The following is a 7226-nucleotide window of genomic DNA, read 5'->3' on the forward strand; positions in this document are numbered from 1 at the left end:
AAAACTAAGACGAAAACGATTGGTCAAAAAACATTTTCGTAAACTGAAATAAAATAAAAAAAATAAAAATAAATGAAAAACTAAAACGAAACGAAACTAACAACAGTTATTGCAAAACTAACTGAAATAAAATAATAATTATCAAAAATAAATAACCGTTTTCGTAATCATAATCATCCGTAAATGGCGCATCATACACGTGAGGTTATCTGACAGAGAGACGCAAAGCAGTTTAAAGCAGAGTCCTGCACGGGTCCTGTTAGGTAAACCTGCATCCGCAGTACACAACAGAACACCCGACCCGTTATCCGACAGCAGCCAGCACCAATTTAATTCTGTACCCGACCCGTTTGACATAAAGACCGCGACCTGAACCGCACCCGCATTAAATAGGCTACTGCATCAGTAAGGCAAAATTATTTATTTTCTCATGTGACACAAGCAATCAAACCAAAATAGGCATTTTAAGTTGGTGCTTTAAAGAAAAATAGACAAGCAGCGCAACAGAAGAATGATAAGAACGCGCATCCTTCCTGTATACAATACAAACTTTTGCCTACATCTTGTGAACAATCTGCCAGGCTGTTTTGAACAAATGTGCATAAACTACATACTTAATTCTTCATAAATGAAAAGAACATATTTAGATATGACTTTACTGTTAAGTGCCATTGTCTCTCCTTAAACTCTGCAGTGTATAGGCTATGTGGCCGTTAGTCCTTTACAGAAGCATTAAAAATAAATCTTAAAAATAAAATGATATAGGCTACAGAAAGCGAGCAACGAGTGCTCCCAAGCTGTCATTCACTTCAGCTGCAGCGCAAATGGCTATAATGCGCAACGCTGCAAATCGAATGTTGAGGCTCCGCCATTATTATTGAATTTTATTAGTCCCACTTATTTATGTGCGTTTGTTATGCGGAAAAGTGAGCAAGACACGACGGTTACGGTATCATGATTATAGTTAAATAAGATGAAAGACATAGGTTATAATATAAAGAAATTAGCTACATTTTTTTCAAATTAAATATCACAACACACATTTATCATTCAGTCTAGTGCGTTTTACATATAATGTAAGCGCAACTTGTGTAGATTTAAAAAGGCATGACTGCTTCATTTTGGTGTGTATTTGTATACTTTTACCATCTAATCAATCTCAGCATGCTTTAATTTTGTGTCGCTAGACGTTTGCATCACTACACGTGAGGTGATCTGACAGAGAGACGCAAAGCAGTTTAAAGCAGAGTCCTGCACGGGTCCTGTTAGGTAAACCTGCATCCGCAGTACACAACAGAACACCCGACCCGTTATCTGACAGCAGCCAGCACCAATTTAATTCTGTAACTTACCCAACCCGTTTGACATAAAGACCGTGACCTGAACCGCACCCGCATTAAATAGGCTACTGCATCAGTAAGGCAAAATTATTTATTTTATCATGTAACACAAGCAATCAAACCAAAATAGGCATTTTAAGTTGGTGCTTTAAAGAGAAATAGACAAGCAGCGCAACAGAAGAATGATCAATGGCGATTCAATTGCCAAGGTGTCCGTAGAGGGTTGCAATGAGAAGAGCAGCAGGAAACTCAGCTCTGAGTTGATGGCTTTTACAATGGGGGTGTCCTTTTTGCTGTAAACAGGATGGCCGCCAGCGCAGTTAATCCTGCTCCAAACAGTGAGAAAAAGACTAACACTATACCCATAACTTCTGTGAATGACAGAAACTCTATAGCCTTTAATATACTTATTTTTCCTCAGCATTAGACCAGTATTCCCCTGGACACTGCTTGCAGTTAATTGAATCTGGAAAGGAAGTTGTGTTTACTGTAGTTACAGTTAAAAAGGGCTCATTTGATAAGAAACTTTATTCTGAACAATAGAACAATAATACAAAATGAGTCACTAATAAATTTTCTTTGAAATCTTTGAAAATGTGAGATGGGCTGAAGATTACCTGTCTCAGTACTGATTTCTCCTTCTGCACATGGAATACAGTCATAACAGCAGACAGGCCTTCCTTTCTGTGCAGCCTTCCTAGTGCCTGGAGGACAGCTCTCACTGCACACAGACCTTGGCTTCTACATGGACAATCACATTACACATAGTTATATAAATATAATATATAAAGAATATAAAGTGAAAATGAAGTGCCAGTATTAGTAAAAATAAAATGATATAGGCTACAGATAGCGAGCAACGAGTGCTCCCAAGCTGTCATTCACTTCAGCTGCAGCGCGAATGGACAGCTCTCACTGCACACAGACCTTGGCTTCTACATGGACAATCACATTACACATAGTTATATAAATATAATATATAAAGAATATAAAGTGAAAATGAAGTGCCAGTATTATTCAGAAGAGACTAGTTCTTCTTTGAAGCATAAAATGGCATAAATGTTCAGTGTATTATAAACACATCTCCAGGAGAAAACAATAGTTTGAAATGTCTGTTTAGCAAAATACTTCCTATTAGTTCAAAATGTAGTAACGCTCTCTGCGTTTTCTTTTATTCGTTTAATCAAATCTGATTAGATTTTTCATTCTGAAAATGTAACCTGTTTTGGACATTGCTATTTCCTTTCCACCAGAATCATTTAACATTTTTTATTTATTTATTTATGTTTTTTTTTTTTTTTTGATTCACAAAGTTAACTTGTAAAGCTGAATGGCACAATAGCTAATATCATTCAAGTAGTACACAAACGTAAACCTTTCGTGTGGGAAATTGACTTTTTCTGTCATTTACTTGTGAAAGGAACAGAGCTTTGTGGATATTTTTTTTTTTCCTTTTTTTTTTAAATACATATTTACCCACATGTTGTATTCATTATTTACTTTGTAAAGATCAGAACAATGATTTAGGATTTTGATATTACATTCCCACAGTTTAAACAAACCCTGTTGCACAAACAGATTATTTCCTTTTACCTCAAATTGTCCTCTGGCCCAGATTATGTTTTTAGTGATAATCACAAAGCGCTGATCAGGGGGCAGTGAGGCATCATAGTATCCCACTGATTTAAACTGGAATGATCCATCAGAGTCCTGCTGCCAGTTCACAATTTCATACTGGGCCACTGCACCACCAGTGCTGTCAAACCACACATGATCTCCAAACTTTACTGTAAAATGTACCTTTTTTCAGAGCCTCAACCACCTAATGAAATAAAAATGTTGATACATTATCACTAAGGCATTTTTTAACACATTGAAAGGCAAAAATAGGGCCTCTCGTTTTTTTTTTGTTGTTTATTTGTTTGTTTTTACCTGCTGTGGTTGTATTGTCAGGCCTTCCTCGCAACCATCTTGTTCTTTGCACTTGAGTAGACTGTGTAGTGAATGAGCCACAGCATAAACTGCTTTGTAGACGTAGCTTGGAAATCTTTGTTATGGCACATCTTCATTATAGTTTTTCACCACAAATAGATCCTGATATCGACTGCAATTTAATTCAGTATTAAAAGAGCATGGAAAATCTGTGTCCCAGAATGCTTTCATAACATAATCTGCAAACCCTTCAATTTGAATTTTTCTCACTGCAAAGCCCAGAGACCCTCCCAGCACATGAAAACTGTTTGGAGGGATCAAACTTTTTGAAGTTATCCAAGCCTCCACACTTCTGAATACCTAGCTGCTCGATTAGACTTTTCATCTCAAAACCAGTAAGAAATGCAACAATTACTTTAGTGGTGCCTTGTTTTATGATGTCCACAACATTTCTAATTTTTTCATGCTCTGCCCTCAGGAATTTCACAGAGTACTCCACACAAATCCCCTCTTCTATGTCTGTTTTCAGAAATATGGCCATTCCATTATTTCCATAGTCATTGTCACTGTTCACAGCTCCCACCCAAGACCAGCCAAAGTGCTTTATTATGTATGAAAGTGCTCTGCTCTGGTGGTAATCACTAGCAATAGTCCTGAAGAAATATGGATAATCTTTCCCATCACTAAGACAGCCACATGTGGCTGTGGGATTTAACTATATATAAAAAAAAAAATAATAATAAAAAGCACAGATATATATCAGTATAGTATCAGTAGCAGGGTTGTGACGGTGAGGAAATTTTCCCACCGGTTAATCGACGTGTGACAACACCGGTAATACCGGTATCACCGCGGGGGCGGGGCGTTCCCTCTTATCCTCGCTTTCCTTCGCTTTTAAATAGCTTGTAAAAGTGGTGTGCCCATTTTACTTTAACTTTCAAATAGCGGCAATTCGGAGTAAAGCAATTGTTAATTTTTAGTTTGTTTGAATTTTCCCTCTTTTCCTCGCTTTCCGTCGCTTTTAAATAGCTTGAAAGCGCCGTGCTCATTTTACTTTCACTTTTGAATTAGCGGCAGTTAGGCGTCAATTGCTTGAAGGCAACAACAAAATACAACGTCAAACTCACTTTAGCGTATATATAAAACATAGAACTTTTATTAACAAAACAAATAAAAATACACCATGCTATAGGGCAAGCCGCCTAATATAAAATAACAAATAACTTACATAAAGTTTAAATAGGTATACAAAACTGGAAATAGGCTAAGTAGACATTTATAATATATATAACCAAATAAATAAGAAACGTAGAACGTTTATTAGCAAAACGAATGTCAAATAAAATAAATAAATGACACAAAGTTTAAATAAAGTAAAAATCAGCAAACAATGTGGAACCAATTAAATAAGAAACAAATGTTTTAAAAAACTTCCAAAATCACCTTAGATAAAAGACAAAAGTCAACAGGCTTTTCAAAATCCAAAATACTGACAAACAGGCACTTTTGCATTTCGTTTCGAAACTAAATCATCCGCAATAGTCTTGTCTGTCTCACCTCACTCTTCTTGTCAGTCAGCTCGACTCACTCTCCTCACTGGAGAAACGAAATCTGATCTGTGATGCGACTGTCGTTCGGCACGCTACATTGAGCAGCCGCGTTCAGTTTTTAATTGTAGTGTCTGTTCTTTTACTGAACTAAATGATTTTTATTACTACAAAAAATCAAAACGACGGTGGGGGTCGGTGCAGCGGTGGGCAAGTGACGTAACCGGTGTTGCGGCTTAACACCGGTATCACCGCCAGCACCGTCTATCGCGGCAAGCCTAATACTCAGCTTTTCGCTTCGGAGCCGAGCGGTTATATCGTTCTGCTCCTGACTTCTCTGCTACAGAGTGAAGACTACAACGAGTTCAGCGCGCTCTTGGGAAGCTCTGGTGTTGGTGGTATGGCGCTTCAGCAGCGGTGGTTCTTCCCATGTCGAGTGGGTTGCACATTTTCCTCGCTTTCCTTCGCTTTTAAATAGCTTAAAAGCACCATGCATTTTACTTTCACTTTTGAATTAGTGGCAGTTATGCGTCAATTGCTTGAATGCAACAACCAAATACAACGTCAAACTCACTTTAGCCTATATATAAAACATAGAACTTTTATTAACAAAACAAATAAAAATACACCATGCTATAGGGCAGGCTATGCCTAATATAAAATAACAAATAACTTACATAAAGTTTAAATAGGTATACAAAACTGAACTGGAAATAAGAAAACATGTATAATATATAACCAAATAAATAAGACACGTAGAACATTTATTAGCAAAACGAATGTCAAATAAAATAAATATATGACAGTTTAAATAAAGTAAAAATCAGCAAACAATATGGAACCAATTAAATAAGGATGTTTAAAAAAGAATGAATGTTTAAAAAAAATGTTTAAAAAAACTTCCAAAATCACCTTAGATAAATGGCAAAAGTCAACAGGCTTTTCAAAATCCAAAATATTGCCAAACAGGCACTTTTGCATCTAGTTTTGAAACTAAATCATCCGCGATCGTCTTGTCTGTCTCACCCCACTCTTCTTGTCAGTCAGCTGAAACTAAATCATCTGCGTCTTGTTTGTCTCACCCCACTCTTCTTGTCAGTCAGCTTGACTCACTGGAGAAATGAAATCTGATCTGTGATGCTACTGTCGTTCGGCACGCTGCATTGAGCAGCCGCGTTCAGTTTTTAATTGTAGTGTCTGTTCTTTTACTGAACTAAATTATTTTTATTACTATAAAAAATAAAAATGACGGTGGGGGTCGGTGACGCGGTGGGCAAGGGACGTAACCGGTGTTGCGGCTTAACACCGGTATTACCGTCAGCACCGTCTATCGCGGCAAGCCTAATCAGTAGTATCAAACTTTTACTGTACTTGCTACTTACCACTGGAATTTTAAAAGGTTCTGTTGTTCTGGACAAAATCACTGTGTTGGAAGACTCTGTTTCTCCTATGATAGCATGTATAGGAGACTGTCCATTGCATCTATCCCCTGCTGCAATATCATGACCATTCATCAATGCCATGGTTGCAGTCATAGAAGATAGTCTTGAACCACAGGTATCATAAATTTTATAGCCAACTGAAACATTTGGGAGCTAACTTGTACTTTTGTTAATCTCCTCAATGGCAAAGATCATGGTTCGAGCCAGCCGAAAATATTTTATATTCACACTGTGGAGACATTAAACATCAGGGTAAAAAGCAACTAATTAAAGAAACAGATAAATAAAAAGCAATGGAAAAGCAAAGATAAACTTTTTTACATGAGCATGGCTTAAACACCATAATATTCCGGATGTTATGGTTGTTTTGCTATTACAAAATTGATGTTATGGATTAGCTGCAATGCATTTTCATTAAGAAAAAAAAATCAGTATGCATAAATAGATTATTTGGATAAAGGCACCTGATAAATCAGTACGTGTAAAAATGTATTTATTTTTACAAAATAAAGAAACAAACCTGGAGCATGATATATGCTGAGGTTGAACTTGAAAAATGGTGTGTATTGACATCTTTCACGGTTGAAACGATACCTTCTGATGTTCATACATGTTTATTTCGTGCTATTACTAGTAAAGATGAAGAGATGATTGGTTCATGTGCCGCTTGAACTGAGGCGCTACAGCGATCTGTCATGACATGTTAAAGAGCCACAAAACAGTATTTGTTGTTTGAATAAAAAAAAAATAAAAAAAGTCAATCTCAAGAAATATCTGCGTCCAAACGAAACCGACACAAAACGATGTAGTATACATGCCAGACCAGCACGTGGCACTGTAATTCTGCCACAGAGATACACTAAAAACGGAGAAGAAGACTTGGACTATGTGCATAAACCTTGCGTGCGGTATACAAACGAACATGGAACAATACATTTATTAATCTGTGTTAATGTTAGTTAATA

At 36.8% G+C, this 7226-nt stretch overlaps 1 pseudogene; it reads right to left on the minus strand.

Moving 5' to 3' along the window:
* LOC107739771 (extracellular calcium-sensing receptor-like) overlaps positions 1–6834 on the minus strand; it is a 7925-nt pseudogene extending 1091 nt beyond the window's left edge.
* Between the last annotated feature and the right edge of the window lie 392 nt (positions 6835–7226).

This window comes from Sinocyclocheilus rhinocerous, unplaced genomic scaffold (genome assembly GCF_001515625.1).
Source record: "Sinocyclocheilus rhinocerous isolate Xijiao unplaced genomic scaffold, SAMN03320098_v1.1 scaffold2686, whole genome shotgun sequence".
NCBI classification, from domain to species: Eukaryota; Metazoa; Chordata; class Actinopteri; order Cypriniformes; family Cyprinidae; genus Sinocyclocheilus; species Sinocyclocheilus rhinocerous.